We start from the raw sequence: 16350 nt of genomic DNA, 5'->3' as shown, positions 1-16350 counted from the left end.
CCCTGCCCTGTCTTTCCCTTCAGCCTGCACTCGTATTGACTTCTATGCTGTTTCCTAGACTGGAAGCATTTTAGAACTAGGAGGCCCTTAGAGAACTTTCTCTTTTTTCAGTCTCATTTCACGAGTAAGGAAACTGAGGCTCAGAGAGGTCGGGTTGACTTGTTCAGGTTCTCTCATTATGTTAGTGTCATTACCAGGTTTCAGAACCTAAGTATCCTGACTTCCTTGCCAGGACTCCACTCTGAGCATGATAGTGCCAGAAAGCAGGAGAAATAGAACTTATAATATAAGCATTTTTTTTGTCCATTAGAAAACAGTACGGCCATTACCATTGTCATCTTCAGTGTCTCCCTTTGCTTGTGCAGTTCCCACGCTATTACCTAGAGTTGACGTATAGCTCAGTCCAACTGGTGAACTGAAAGAGTCATTTTTGCCCTCTTCAAGCCTGGTTTCTCATCCTACCTCAAAATGATTACCCGAAAGTGGATTTCTTAAGTGCTTTTGGAAAGAGAAAAGTTATCTGATTACTTCAGATTACTCATCTATAAAGTGGTTATAACACCACCACCAATAATAATAGCAGTAATAATTAATAGATGAATAAGCTGATCTATTGCGTATGATTTATATGGAGGAAGATACAATAAGTTCTAGAAAGACAAAGAAAAATCATGAAAAACATGTTACGTAACGAAAAAGAAATCCATAGATATTAATGAAAACTGGGGTATGTGGGCAAGTATCAAAGCCTAATGAATTTACTAACAAATGACATTCTGTACCATACATGCAATATTATGAAAGTGAATTTTGCCCACTCTATTTTAGTGAATACTATTAACCAAAAAACACGATGGAGGTGATAGAGGTGAATGAATTCCTAGCCAATGCATACAGACAGAGACGATAAATCAGTAAAAAATGCATAACAAGCAACAGAATGCAACAAATGTGAATGTATAGGTAGCCACAACATATATAGACAAGTATTTCAATGAAAACCGGTACAAAGCAGACAGCAAAATAGTAAGTGTAAAAGAGTTTCATTATTGTGCTCATTCATATTTTTACCCAGCAAGTAACAGGTATTAAGCCTAGGAGAAATATATCTTTCCATGAATATAACTCATATAATAAGCAGAAAGGAAGCTTAAAAAGTATCAAGAAGGTTTTTGTATTTATCCTAGAACTTAGAATCATCTTCCACATCCAAGAAGATGACATCCCAAGACCTCAAAAAACCATCATCCCTAGAATCCAATTAAAAAAGATTTTCAAATGTAAGAAAATCCAAAGGACTCCACAATATTGTTTTAGATAAATGTGGATGTTTGTGTTTTCTTTTTTTCTTTTGCCGCGCCGCGTGGCCCTGGCCGTGAAAGCACCGAGTCCTAAAGCGCTGGACCGCCAGGGAATTCCCTAAATGGGGAATTAGAGATGTGGGGCTTGACTTTTTCTTTTTCTTCTCCGGTAGCTAAGATCTACAAGCGAACGATGGCTGTTGATCAATGTGCTCTCTGTGTTAGGAAGGAAATAACTGTAAAAATGAAAAGCAACCTTGCCTTAGAAGCTACATATCACACAAAGGAAATAGTCCTTCTGATTCAATGTAGAAGATATCATTTAAAATGTTTAATTGGTCAAATGTCTACCTAGTTTAAAAATTAGAAAGAATAGAACACTGAAAAGCAGCCCCCTAGATAACCACTTTGGTTTCTGGTTTCTAGGAAGCATCATTTCTAAAACATACTTCTAAAGTGTTTCTATTCCAAACTGTCAAGTGCCAGCTGTATTCAGAGAGGCAATAAAAGAAAGAAAACGGAGTATGACTTTTCTGATAGGCTGCCTTTCCTGGTGATCCCCTGTTCTGGCCTTACTTTCCTTCTTAGTCTGTTAATGTAAGGATTTGCTACCATCAACTTTGTTTTGCCCTGCTCTGAGCAGATTTCCCTCTGTGCTGTTTCTGCTTTAATTTAAAATCTTTGGCTCCCATCAACATTCCATGGCAAACTGCCTCTTTCTTGAGAGCTCCTCTATGCTTTCCCTCTTGATTCTTATATTTTTTTCCCATCTCTTGGTTCCTGTTGGCCTGTGCTAATGAAAACAATCCTAAACTTGCTTACGTTTGACTCTGTGCCTCCCTATATAGCCCAGTACTCTCCATCCTCTCTCCCTATTCTCTCTTTTCAACTAGTCGAAATACTAGTGGAGGGAGACCATTGGAGATGAAACATCTTGGTATATATCGCTAGTTTTCTGTGTCACCTGGCTTTTCTATGTTTCTGTTGAAACACTCTTTTGAGAAGTCTCTGATTTCATTTTCTACATGGGTACCCTTTAAGGCTCAATATTGGAAAAGAAGGGGATCAGAGTGATCAACCCAATGTGGTATCCTAACGTAACAGATAAGGAAAGCAGCAGGCTTTGTGAGGCAGTCAGTGATTTGTCCAAAGTCACACAGACAGTAAACGTCAATGTCAAAACTGAAATTAGGTCTCCAGACTTGTAGTTCAATACTTTCCCTCATTATTCCACGCTATTTTGAATCTCCTCCTCAATTTAGGGGCAAAAGAAATCGAACGCAAAACTTTCCAAAGTTTCTTTTCTTACCTGACATGGTCAGAGAAGAGGAGACATCAACTGCAGGTACAAGGGATGAGGAGACAACACTAGAGGATGTCTGAGTGGCTGCAGCTGAACGGCGCACGTGTCCAGTACAAAGGTCACTGGTTACTGGTCCAAACGGCTCCACGGAAACCCCAAGACCTCTACCAAGTGGTAGTAGGTTTGGTAGGAGAGTGATGTCACAAAGCAGGCAGTTGAAAGGTATGAGCTAGCCAATAGGGAGGTCCGATCCCCAACAGGAGGGCGGGCTTGGGTGAAGAGAGCGTAGGAGAGCTAAAACAACCCCTCAATTTCTGAGCTCTGGGGAGGAAATCCTAGAAGACAGATTTACCTCCCCCAGGCTCTTCCATTAGGGAAATCATTGCAACATTTCTTACAGACGTTCATTAATATAATTAACTAACAGTTACTTATATTCTACAGAGTATTCTATTTTATGTATCATATACTTAGAGCTATATAGATCTTATTTAACTAGTATCCTTAGGAAGGAAAGAGCCATGTAGTTTGAACTATTACAGTTGTAACTTGGTTAAAGAGCAGGGTGAAGTTTGTTGAGTGTACCCTGTGGAGAATGTTGTGGTCCAAGGCTCTTCTCTTTTAGTTTCTTCTCCTTGACTCCTACCTTCCTTGGGCTGGGCTAGGCTGGGGGCCAGGTTGGACTTGCGACTTAACATTTCTCTTCCGCTTTCTTTTTTTTTTTTTTTTTTCTTCCATTATGGGCATTGCTTCTAGGACAAGCCTTGGTCTTGCATTGGATGTTCCTTCCTGTCAACTTCCAGCAGCAGGAGTCTTCTTTTCAGTGCTTGATGCTTCACGAAATAGACTCTGCCCATTGGCAGCAAATACCAGAGAGCCAGGAGACAGAGCTGGTTGCAGACCTTTCCTCTTCCAGCCTTTGGTTGCAATTGTTTTGCCCATGATTTGCTAGCTCTAGTTCCTTGGGCCACACAGGTATCCTGCCATCCAGCTCTTTTTATATGTGAGAGACATTCTGAACACTGTCCCTCTTTCTTTGCACAGAAGTATATACAGTGTGGCAGTTACCGTAATCTCCTCCCCCTTGCAAACAGCCCCTCTAGAATCTCGGACCTCTAGGACTCTCTGTCTTGCATGCTTGGGTGCAAGGCCAAGCACAATGAAGAGGAGAATAATTAGAGAAAGAGGAGGACATTGGTGGAGAACTGGGAGCAGGTAAGGTGAAAGGGCACCGGAGAAAAGAGATGCATGTAGGTTTTTTGGTTTCTGTGGGAAACAAGTTGACACACTTGGGCCTCATTTTGTATTAACAGAACAGAGAGTTGTAGATATAAGTAGCTAGATCGTGCAGCAACTGCCATGAAGTCTGTACACTGAAGAGAACAGTCTCACATCTAGTTTTCATTTTGTTTTATGTCATATTACCTTATTTATAGCATTCACTGGTATGTTTGTAGAACGCAGATGTTTTCAAATGCTCTGGTTTTGTCTACATGGTTATTTCCTTGTCCTATTTGTAAGGAATCCAACATTGTAAGACATATTGCATGTTTTTCTCTTGACGATTGTTTACCTTGAAGCGTCATGAACTAACTTGAGCTGTTGGATTTTGTGGAGAAACTTTAAAAAGGGTCTGTGAAAAAGGCATTGTGGTGAGTCGCATTATGCACCCGAGCGTAAGGAGCAGATATCTGCCACCAGCCCAGCTTGGCCTGGATTGCCTCTGTGTTAGTTCCCCTGGTTAGTGCTTTTCTCCCTAACCACTCTTGTGACTGTGATAATGTGAGTTAAGGGCTGAGTTGCTAGTGATTTATGTGTGAGGTAGGCTGGTTTGAGGGAGGAAATCTATGGACCTAGTCATTTTCCTTGGTGGTAAGCTTTCAGGGGTGCAAAGATCGATCTTCCTGGGGACTTTTCTGGTACCAGGAAGATATCGCATAGATGGGACCTCCAAAGACACACATTTTATTTTTAGGCCTGTTGTTCCTATTATGGGATGTGAGTTTCTTCACTGATGGGGATGCTGCTTATCTGAGAAGAAACTGTGAAAGGTGGTGTAGTATAGAGGTGTGGCTTAAGCTTTTAAGTTTTCTTCAAGGTTTTTCCCCTAAGCTTCATACTTCAGACGGCCTACTTACATGAGACTAGTATGTGATGTCAGGCTAACAACTTCCTAAATACCTGCAAGCCAGATCAGTGTCTCTTTTCTCTATATTCCCATGGAAATCAAGGGTCCCGCCGAATTTTCCATCGAAACAGTTGATTTGTGCTGTCTCTAGGAATTCTACAGGGCGTACCGTTGCTTCCTAACCGGTGTCATTTGGGAGATCGATCCCCCTCTGTACATTCAAATGATTAATTTTGAGACTCTGCTCATGTGTGCAGTAAACCCTTTAATTCCCTAAGACCTTCCTTTCCTCCATCTCATACCCCATGAAGCCCGCTTCAGTTTATCTCCTGAATTTCTTTGGAATCTGTCAGCTCTCCCTCAACATCCTAATACTGAACTTGCCTGTCTGTTGCGATTAGGTCCTAACTAGTGTCCATATATCTTGTTTCCCTCCAATCCATTCTTCACACAAGAAAGCTTCAAAGCAAGTTGGAACATTGCTCATAAACATCGCTCACAAACATTGTTTTGAGAATAGAAAACACACTGGTGGCCTTTAAGACTCTGCGTGCTCTAGAATCCTCTCTGCTTCTCTAGCCCCATCTTGTGCCACGTTTGCCCTCACTTTCTATGCTTCAGATACACTGAATTAACCTTAGTTCTCACTCATCTGACAGAAGTCAGTTGAGAAATTATTTTTCACTGTGATTCCTAGCATTAAGGAATTTGATGATCAGGTTTTGTATGAGGACTAAAACTAAACTGGGAAGTGGAAGAATTGCGTTTCAACTGTTTCAGTCAACACGCATGTATTAATGATACCTAAGTATTGAACACCGGGCTAGGTTTCATGAGGGATACAGAAGTTCTGGCCATCTCTGGTTTTGGGTATCCCTTATTTGTTGAGACCTTTGCGTTGTTTGGTTGCCTTTTGTCTGTTTTCCAGATGGGAAAACAGGAACAAGGGAAGTATAGGTTATTACTAGGTGGGGTTGAACAAGTGGAGCAGCAAACTGCAAAGCAGAAAGAAGAGGGACGTACTATAGAGGGATGTGATTTCCATTTTCAAGGCGCCTGCGTCCTGTGCAGGGAGACAGCCTAACATAAAATGTGCCTAACAAAAGATCTATTGACTTCTTACTAAAAATCTCCAGTTCATATAACCCAGGGGTTTATACCTTCTCCTTTAAAAGTTCTATTCCTGGGACTTCCCTGGTGGTCCAGTGGTGAAGACTCTGCGCTTCCAATGCAGCAGGCGTGGGTTCAATCCCTGGTTGGGGAGCTAAGATCCCACATGCTGCGCAGCCAAAGAAATTTTTTTCAAAAGTTATACTCCTGTGTTGTTGAATTTAGTGGTTTAGATTTTGTTTGAATGTTAAGAAGATTTCAGTTTATTTACCAGGAACAAACAAAACATAATGTAAAAATAGTTTCCCAGAAACGATTTCCATCGTTCTCTTCTTCCCTTTCTCCCGCAGACTGACTGGTGTTTCATCTTGACAAGTTCTCTGAAGTTCTCTGTCATTCCATAGGAAAGCGGTCTGGCTTGGAGGTTGCAATCCCAGGGAATTTTTCATCAGCGGGGAAGTCTCCATCACTACAGAGGAATCAAGGTTGAAGTCAGTCCCGGGTAAGTGAGATGCTCCCCCTAAACACCAACACAGCAGTCGTGTACCTTTCAAGGGGTTCAGGGGCAAGATGGGCAAGGCATTTCTACTAACTCTTCTTAAGGATCATGGACAGTGTGCCCTATGCTACGAGGTAAGCGGTGACTGTTGTAATTCTTACTGGTGATCATTTCATGTCACTGATCCTTGGCTCTCTTTGTATCTCATAGGACTGTTGTTAAGTCCAATACAAAATGAGTCTTCTTTTTAAAAAACTGAAATGTTTTACAAAGCCTAGCATTCTCATAGAGAGTCCTTTGAATTCTCCCCACTTTCCCGAGAGGCTAAGAACACTTCACACCATGAACTAGGAGAGGGGGTAGAGCCCTTTCTGATGAAATATAGAAACAAAGACAGAGTCTTAGCCTGCTTGCTCTCTGGACAGGATCTCGGACCACAAGGTCTTAAATCCTGGTATAAATGACGGAAGTGAGGACAGTTCAACTGGCACTCTCATAACAAGAGTTCTGAAACACCTTCCAAAGAGACTGTAGCAGTAGACGAGGGAAGGGAGTGCTACAGTGTGGTAGTACAGGGGGAATGCTCGGCTACAGCAGTGAAAAATGTGGTACCTATTGGTGTGCTCTCGGGGTTCTTGTACATGTAGCATAGATGACCTTTACAGTGTCCCTCCCACCTTCCCACCTGCATTAGGTGTTCTGTTTTTTTGTTTGTTTGTTTGTTTTTAATTTACGTTTATTGATTGATTGATTGATTGAACTTATTTATTCTACGTATTTATTTTTTTGGCTGCACTGGGTCCTCATTGGTGTGCACGGGCTTTCTCTAGTTGCGGCTAGCGGGGTCTACTCTTGGTTGCGGTGTGCGGGCTTCTCATCGCGGTGGCCTCTCTTGTTGCGGAGCATGGGCTGTAGGCGCGTGGGCTTCGGTAGTTGCGGCTCACGGGCTCTGGAATGCAGGCTCAGTCGTTGTGGCACATGCGCTTAGTTGCTGCACGGCATGTGGGATCTTCGCAGACCGGGGCTCGAAGCCGTGTCCCCTGCATTGGCAGGCGCCACCAGGGAAGCCCTAGCTGTTCTTACATAGAGTCTAAAAACAGAGAGCACTGAGAGAAGGTAGTGGTTATTAAAGGCTCAGGATCTAAATTCTACCTGTCTCTACACCCCTTCCCAGCTGTCGATTTGACCCCGTTTGTGAATGCCGACCTCATTCTTCAACTTGCTCTGCCGTTTGTATACTCACCTTGAAAACTTGTTTCTGTGATGCGTTGAGCAGACACAGGGTGGCAGATTGCAGAGGTGGAAGCTGGTGGTCGGATATTTGCGGGCTGAATCTCCTTCAGTCCCATTCCCATTTCTGGTTGCGCAGAGGCCCTACTTCCTGTGTATGACGCGGAGCCATAGGATTGCGGGCAGGAGCCAAGTTCTCCATACAGTGAAGACCCCAGTGTGCCTTGGTTATAGTAATATACCTGGCTTCCTTCCTGGTAGGGAAGTGACAGGCGGCTATGCTCCTGATTTGGAATCTGAGATGGTGTTACCTAAGCAAGCCTGGCAGTAAGTGATGGATATAGAGGGACCATGTTATTGGCATCTGAAGTTTTATCATACTGGGCTGCCATAAACATGGAGGAAGCAGCTGGGTGCCGGTCAGTGAGTGCCAGAGTAAAGTCTCCGAGTGAAGAGGAATTCTTTTCAGTGCTTCCTGTGATGTCCCACTCAAGAACAGCTAGATAGGAAGGAGCTGAAGTGGAGATCTGGCTGTGGTCAGTAACTCCAGGTAACATAGTCGTGCTAGAATGTTGGTAAAGGTAGGCACTACCCATGAGTGTCTGGAAAGAGGTACCGGTAGCCGATGCCGAACTGACGGCAGGAGCAGGGACTCTGGAGAAGTTGCAGACGCTTCGTGTTAGGGAAGTTGCATTGCTACAACAGATTTTTCAGCAACAGAGCAATCCAGCCAAGTTTATATTTTAGAGAGAGAACATCTTCCATATGGAGGATCAGTTGAAATAGAAGAGATTGTTAGAATTGTAGGGTGGTAGTAATCCAGGCAGGAGATGACGAATGCCAGACACCACCTAGTCACAGACATAGCTTTTGCAGCGATCAGCTACATGTTGTTGTTTTTTATTTACTCTCTCATATAATTTTTTTTAAGTCCTGGACCACAAAATACTGTGGCATAGTTGGAAAAATCTGAGACTCGATTCTAGTCTTTTTTCTGTTTGCCTGCTGTGCAGCTTGGGCTTACGTCTCGAGCCTTACTTTTTCATTGTGAAACAAGAACAGTGCTACTTAACCCGAGAACTCCACAGGCACATAAACCCGTGGCGTGTGAGGAGCAGTGAAGGAGAGAAGGAATGGAAGTGCTTTGGGGGACCCCAAGAGCCCTTCAGAAACCGTTTGTTCTTTTTATTATTGAGCATTAAAAGTGAAGGCATTCCATTTGTTTCACTCAGAAACAAATTCTGTTCTTCTGATAGCCTGTTTTTTTTTTCCACTCCCTTTTTCTGTAGTCAGATCAGTTCCTGATGGGCATTCTCCAGTCCACACTATTGCATCTGATTGGAGGCTATGCAAAATTTCCCAGAGACAATGAATTTTGACTGTATAGTAGTTAATTCTTTATAGTACGTTCCTGCAAAAACACTCTTTTCTTCAGAGTTTTTCCTTTTCAGGATAGTGGTAGTGTTGTGGTAACTAATAAAGGCTACTCTTGAGAAAATTGTCTAACTTGTTTTTAGTGTATCTACTTCGCTTACTTAATTCCATATTCCCTGTTTTCTAGACAGACTTCTTGGTGTCCACTGTACCCATGGTTTCAACAGGACTGGCTACCTCATGTGCAGGTGAGTTGCCAACCCCAAGAGGCAGAGCATGTTTAAATTGTTCTGTTTACAATAGTAATGTAAGCTAATGTAAGCTGAATGCAAAAAATGCAGTCAGAGAAGTGTATGAAGTGGAAGGCAATTTTGCCCCCTACTCAGATGTTACCACCAGTAATAATTTAGCACATATTTTTTCAGACGTAAAAAATGCAGATATAAGCATATACAATGGTCCCTTGGTATCTGCAGGGGGATTGGTTTTAGGACTCCCCATGGATCCGAAAATCCTCGGATGCTCAAGTCCCGTATGTAAAATGGTGTAGTACAGTCGGGCTTCCATATCTGCAGGTTATGGAACCGTTGGATATACAGAACTGACTGTACATGTGATTTAATGGTATAGTGTTTTAGACATTCTGGTTTATAATTTAATATATGGAGGACATCTTCCTCTGACAATATTTGGAGACCTCATTCTTATTTATTTATTATTCTTTTTTTTCCTCCAAATTTGCTTTATGTAGTTGGATATAAATAAATGAGCACAAACTTAAGCAAGATACATGTAACAATTTAATAGAACCTGATACTCTAATTCTTTCAGTGTTTCTCCAACTCATCATGGGGCTCGTAAGAAAAGTAACCAACATGGATACTACTACAGTTGAATGTCAAATCTTTAAGTGCTTATGACATACTAAATCCTTGTATAATGCACTTATGAAGAACCCTTCAAGGGACTTGTGTTTTGTATGTAGCAAAAAGTGTTAAGAGTCAAATATTCAACTCAATATAAAATAATAAGAAACACTTCTGATTTGTTAGGTTGAGATTGCTTCTCCTTTTACTAATGAATGATTTTTTTAGCTGTAATATCACTGAGCTGAACAAATATGTCACCTTGGAGTACATAAGGAAAAATAAACACATGCTAAATGGGTAAAACATTACAACTACATCTTTACTAGACCATCTCTACTAACGCTTCAGAAGCTTAGAGATTCAGAGTGTTCTTACGTTATGTGCAAGAAAAATAGAAAGAGAGAAATTCCTTCTTTTTTGAGATCACAGCTGTGAAGTCGTGATTATACAGATTCTTCATTTGTGTGCGAAACATGAAACACATTTCTCTAAATTCTCCCTGCTTAGAATTGTCAGTCAACTAGCAGGACTTTCCTTCCAAGAAACAGAGACTGAGATGTGTTTTATATAACTTCAATAACCTCAGCACTACCGTAAGAAGACATGCAGTATCCTTTTGCTGTGCTTCAAGACAACAGGGAAGGAGGTCACAGGAAAGAATAAATCAAAATTGTTACAACTGAGAAACTTTTCTCAGTTTAACCATGGTGCCACTTTCATTTTTACATAAGCATGGTGGCATAAGTCAAGCTCCATACATCAGAATTCTTAATATTTAAAATTTACCTTGACTTTTAATTATCACCATGTTAACCACCAAAATAATTTGACGAAACTCATAAGAAAGGGTAATGTTAAACCCCACTTTACTAGAGTTAGTTTCTGGACACATTAGCTCATTTTTTTTATAGAAGAGGGACAGTGAATCTCAGTTTGCCTACAAGCTAGGAGATCACTTTGAATTCTGCATTTCTTAACTGCAAACAGATACAGCACTTGTAACAGGTTATAACTGGTTTTCAGCTGGTTTTCAAGCACAGAGCCAGCCCCAACAGTAATAGTACACTATTTAAAAAGACCTAAGGCAATGAATTCCATTTCCAGTGGAAAGAAAGAATCGTATGGTCTTGGACAAACAATTCTGATGGTTCACTTAACAGTCACTTAGTAGTTCTTCCTTGCTCATAGAACTTTATGACTTTTTTGAGGAGTGAAGCATTCAGCTTGAGTGGATAAATCCTTGTTAGGCTAAGACAATCATTATCATATCCCTCTTTGCCATGAATTGTCTTATGAATGGTCATATCAGTCTGTTTTGGCAAATGAGTAATTAAGGGAAGGCTGTTATTGTGCTTATGAGAATGATATTTTTCTCTGACAAAAGATAAATAGGCATTAGGAAAATGACCATTTGGGCTCTTTTTCTGCTTCCTCCTTGTTTTGTGAGAATATGATATTTGGTTTTACAGCAGCCATCTTGTGACCCTGAGATGATCATATGCCAATAATGACAAATGGTAGATTAGAAAGAACCAGCAAAGACAGAAAACAGCAACATCAGTAGTAACAACAATCACAGCAAAAGAACAATGGGACCTTAACTTGTAGAGTTCCTATAAAGTAAAAAATAAGTGCTCTATGTTTATTCTAAAACAAAAAAAGAACTATGCAAACCAGCTTAAAACTCCTTTTTTTGTGCCAGTGTTCTAAAATGTGGCTTTTAATAAAACCTTGACCCAAATGCCAGCAACTTCAGAAAAGAATTTGGGTAGGGGGAAGAAGAAAGTTATCTCACTTAGGAAAAACAACCACTATCTTTATCCTAATCTTTGACACACAATTGAAACATATATAGCTGCTGTAACACTTTACACAATTCCTATGTACTGGAGGAATAACAAGATCTAAATAACAATTATATTTTTCAACACGGGGTGAAGGCTTTACATAAAAATACCATCCTACTTTTTCCCCCTAAATTTCTAAAATATCACGTGCTTTTCCCCAACATCTGCAGCCGTTCAGGAATTTTTAGGAAACTTTCATGCATGATCTTAATTCCTAATCCCTGGCTCTTTGGGCTCAACGACAAAAGATCAAAACCACCAAAAATGATGGTTCACTTGAAGTCAGGTGAGAGACACTGGCTCAGTTAGTCTCGTAGGACAAAAGCAGTGCTGCATCAACTGTCTCCATGCAGGAGGGGCACGTGAAGGATCTCATCAGCCAGTCATCTGTACAGCCCAGGTGATCTGCATACACAGCAGAAATCAAATTGGGTTCTCATAAACAAAGTGCATCATACAGATCACACACTCCCCGATCTGTTTTTTAAATATTTGTTTTATTTTATTTATTCATTTATTTGGTTGCGCCGGGTCTTAATTGCAGTCGGTGGGCTCCTTAGTTGTGGCATGCAAACTCTTAGTTGCGGCATGGATGTGGGATCTAGTTCCCTGACCAGGGAACGAACCCGGGCCCCCTGCATTGGGAGTGTGGAGTCTTTAGCCGCTGCACCACCAGGGAAGTCCCCCGGATCCTTTTTTCTGATCCGTTTCTTCCAGGGTCATAAACTCCTTCAGGCTGATGCTGTATGAGGCCTATTCTTTGAGCTATCCTAATTTGCTCCTCTCAGCTGAGGTGCTAGGCGAGTCTGACTAGGTGTTGGATGAGAGACCAAAACTGGAACTTGATCCAGATATGGCAGCAGCAGCTCCTGATCCAGCTCCGTCCCCTTGCCAAAGCTAGCCCAGTCGGACTGAGACTTGTGAGGCAGGGAGATGTCATCCGAAGTGGGGGACTTAAGGCAGTTCCCCATCTTCCGGGACTTGAGTGTGTGATCTGTGTGCTGTTTTGACAGTCTCCCAACCTCATTCTTTTTTTTTTTTTTTTTTTTTTAATTAATTAGTTTATTTATTTATTTATTTTTGAATTTTTAAAATTTATTTATTTTTTATACAGCAGGTTCTTATTAGTTATCTGTTTTATACATATTAGTGTATATATGTCAATCCCAATCTCCCAATTCATCTCACCACCACCGGCCCCCGCCCTGCCCCGCTTTCCCCCCTTGATGTCCATACGTTTGTTCTCTACATCTGTGTCTCTATTTCTGCCTTGCAAACCGGTTCTTCTGTACCACTTTTCTAGATTCCACATATATGCATTAATATATAATATTTGTTTTTCTCTTTCTGACTTACTTCACTCTGTATGACAGTCTCTAGGTCCATCCACGTCTCTACAAATGACCCAAGTTCGTTCTTTTTTATCGCTGAGTAATATTCCATTGTATATGCGTACCACATCTTCTTTGTCCGTGCATCTGTCGATGGGCGTTTAGGTTGCTTCCGTGACCTAGCTATTGCGAATAGTGCTGCAGTGAACATTGGGGTGCATATGTCTTTTTGAATTATGGTTTTCTCTGGGTATATGCCCAGTAGTGGGATTGCTGGGTCATATGGTAATTCTATTTTTAGTTTTTAAGGAACCTGCATACTGTTCTCCATAGTGGCTGTATCAGTTTACATTCCCACCAGCAGTGCAAGAGGGTTCCCTTTCCTCACATCCTCTCCAGCATTTGCTGTTTGTAGATTCTCTGATGATGCCCATTCTAAGCGGTGTGAGGTGATACCTCATTGTAGTTTTGATTTGCATTTCTTTAATAATTAGTGATGTTGAGCAGCTTTTCGTGTGCCTCTTGGCCATCTGTATGTCTTCTTTGGAGAAATGTCTATTTAGGTCTTCTGCCCATTTTTTGATTGGGTTGTTTGTGTTTTTAATAGTGAGCTGCATGACCTATTTATATATTTTGGAGATTAATCCTTTGTCTGTTGATTGGTTTATTTATTATTTTTTTAAGGCTGCATTGTTCCTTTGCTTACTGATGAACATGTACAAGTCAGAAGTTTTTGATATTATAAAACGTCAAAGTAATGAACATTCCTGTGTGAACATCTTTGAATATATATGCTTTGTCTCAGTTAACTTCACTCAGAATGGGACTTCTGCATCAAGGAGTTTATGCCCTTATGCTTTTTGTGGGTGTTGCTACACTGTACCAATGTATGGTTGTTCGTGCAGGAAATACTTATTGAGCATCTGTTATGTTTAAGCACTGTGCTGGGTGCTAGCAAAAAGACTTGAGAAATTTTGTGAGTGAGGAGACTTGACCTGCCCTTTGTGAATTCTAGCAGTCCAGAGAGGGAATAGATATTCAAGTACCACACTCTGCATGTAGAATTACAACTCTGACAAGTGCCAAGGAGAGGGACATGGTACCATGAGAGCATATTTTAGGGAGGATTTGATCTCATCATGGAGATTAGAGAAGGTTTAGGGATGTTTCAGCTGATATCTGAAGGATGAGTAGGTATTAACCCGATAGGGACGTTGGGGAGAGATTTCTGAGCATAAGGAATAGCAAAAGACCCTATAAGAGGAAAGCATATGCTGTGTTGGAGGAACTGGCCAGGAAGGTGGGGCCGTTGGGGGAGCATGTCATTATAATGGAGCTGCAAGTGTGGGTAGGAGCTCGATCGTGCAGGCTTATGTTTAAGGTTTCAGACTTGAAGAGTAATAGAAAACCATTGAACTTTTTTTTGTTGAAGGTGAGTGTGTGGAACATACCCAGTTGCATTTTCAACCTATCGTTTTGCTACCGAGTGGAGAATACACTGCAGGGAGAAAGAGTGGAAGCGAGGAAACAAGTTAGGAGACTTGTGTAGAAATTGGGCATAATGGTGGCTTGGACCAGGGTATGGTGGTCATTTTGGTGGAAAGATGTGGACAGATTCTAGAGGTATGTAGGCAGTATCATTGTCAGCACTGGTGGTGGGTTGAGGATGAGGGTGAGGGAGAAATAGCTGTCAGTGATGGTGATGCCTAAGTTTCTGGCTCCTATGGTTGGTTAGATGGGGTTTTTTTAGATATGATGTTAATATTTGTCCTAATTTGTCTTTTGTTATTTGTTGGTTCTTGATGAATACTCTGTCATATTAAGTCTCCTGTTTTTAGTGTACAAAGCATTTTGACCGAAACTGACCCGTTGTATGTTATCAGATAACTTTTTAACATCTGCCAGTTTGGTCCTGTATTTTATTCTCTTTCATTTATTAATTAAATTGTTGTATTAATGTAAATAACTATATTAATAGATTTTCTAAAGTTGCGTTATCCTTGCATCCTTGGTCCTTGGAATAAAGCCTTTTTTTTTTTTTTTTTTTTTTTTTTTTTTTGGCTGTGTTGGGTCTTTGTTTCTATGCGAGCGCTTTCCCTAGTTGCGGCAAGCGGGGGCCACTGTTCATCGCGGTGGGCGGGCCTCTCACTATCGCGGCCTCTCTTGTTGCAGAGCACAGGCTCCAGACGCGCAGGCTCAGTAGTTGTGGCTCACGGACCCAGTCGCTCCGGGGCATGTGCGATCTTCCCAGACCAGAGCTCGAATCCGTGTCCCGTGCATTGGCAGGCAGATTCTCAACACTGCGCCACCAGGGAAACTCCGGAATAAAGCCTTTTTGTAGTCATGGTATATATCATTCTTTAATAATTATTGATTAGATATGCTGATATTTTCTTAGGATTTTTCTATCTATATTTGTAAAGCACAATTGGACCCTTTTTTGTAAAAACTTGATTTTCTTTCCTTTTTATTTACAAATGACTCGAATTTTGTTGTTTTGTAGATATTTGATTGATGTAGAAGGCATGTGGCCAGATGATGCAATTGAATGTAAGTATAAGGGTTGTCACTACTTTTCCCTTGTTATAAAATTTGAAGGGAGAAATGTAAGGGAATTTCTCAAATTTTGGAAAAATAGAAAAGTCTGTAATTCATTTGTTCTGATATACGATAACCTTTTACCAAAAGTTTATAAAGGGATGTATCTGGAAATAGCAAGATATAATAGCCTGAATAATTAGTCAGTGGATTTCAGCATTTTTTTTCTTTTTTAAATTTATTTAATTAATTAATTTACTTTTGATATTATATCCACTGCCCCACCAAGGAAGTCCCTTTTTCTTCCTTCCTTCCTTCCTTTAAAGCTCCAAGTCATTTAAAATACATGACTTCTCACTAAAAATCTCCAGTTCATGTAACCAAGGGGTTTATAACTTCTCCTTTAAAAGTTATATTCCTGGGACTTCCCTGGTCGTCCAGTGGTGAAGACTCTGCGCTTCCAATGCAGCAGGCCTGGGTTCAGTCCCTAGTTGGGGAGCTAAGATCCCACGTGCTACGCAGCCAAAGAAATTTTTTTTAAAAGTTATATTCCTGTATTATTGAATTTAGTGGTTTAGTTTTTTTTTTAATGTTTAGAAGATTTCAGTTTCTTTACCAGGAACAAACAAAACGTAATGTAAAACTAGTTTTCCAGAAACGATTTCCATCATTCTCTTCTTCCCTTTCTCCTGCAGACTGGTGTTTTATCTTTACAAGTTCTCCATCATTCCATAAGAAAGCTGCTCGTCTTCTGGTTTCATAAGAGATGGTGAACAGTGGTAAAATATCGAGTTGACCGAAATTTCTAGAGTACACTTCA

The 16350-nt window shown here is 40.8% G+C and overlaps 2 long non-coding RNA genes and 1 pseudogene across 6 annotated transcripts in view; 2 read left to right on the top strand and 1 right to left on the bottom strand.

Moving 5' to 3' along the window:
- The first annotated feature begins 8150 nt into the window (after positions 1–8150).
- On the top strand, positions 8151–10454 carry LOC309653734. Its single transcript, XR_014259424.1, has 3 exons — positions 8151–8952; positions 9133–9193; positions 10322–10454. It is a non-coding gene; the product is annotated as an uncharacterized lncRNA (long non-coding RNA).
- On the bottom strand, positions 10409–13334 carry LOC309653732 (RING finger protein 11-like; annotated as a pseudogene). Its single transcript has 3 exons — positions 12353–13334; positions 10629–12138; positions 10409–10493 (listed from the first exon to the last, which is right to left on the bottom strand). The product of its transcript is annotated as an RING finger protein 11-like (transcript).
- Positions 13335–15028: 1694 nt separating this feature from the next.
- LOC309653733 overlaps positions 15029–16350 on the top strand; it is a 258278-nt gene continuing 256956 nt past the window's right edge. For 2 of the 4 annotated variants that reach the window (XR_014259421.1, XR_014259422.1), the window contains exons 1-3: positions 15031–15338; positions 15496–15542; positions 16226–16309. This is a non-coding gene — a long non-coding RNA (uncharacterized lncRNA). Of the gene's footprint in view, positions 15339–15495; positions 15543–16225; positions 16310–16350 lie in introns of all 4 variants that reach the window. The other 2 variants (XR_014259420.1, XR_014259423.1) reach the window with 2 other exon arrangements.

Source organism: Balaenoptera physalus, assembly GCF_965194825.1.
Source record: "Balaenoptera physalus genome assembly, contig: HAP1_SCAFFOLD_1059, whole genome shotgun sequence".
Taxonomy (NCBI): domain Eukaryota; kingdom Metazoa; phylum Chordata; class Mammalia; order Artiodactyla; family Balaenopteridae; genus Balaenoptera; species Balaenoptera physalus.
Note: the sequence above shows the minus strand (reverse complement) of the source record. Positions and strands in the feature narration are given on the sequence as shown.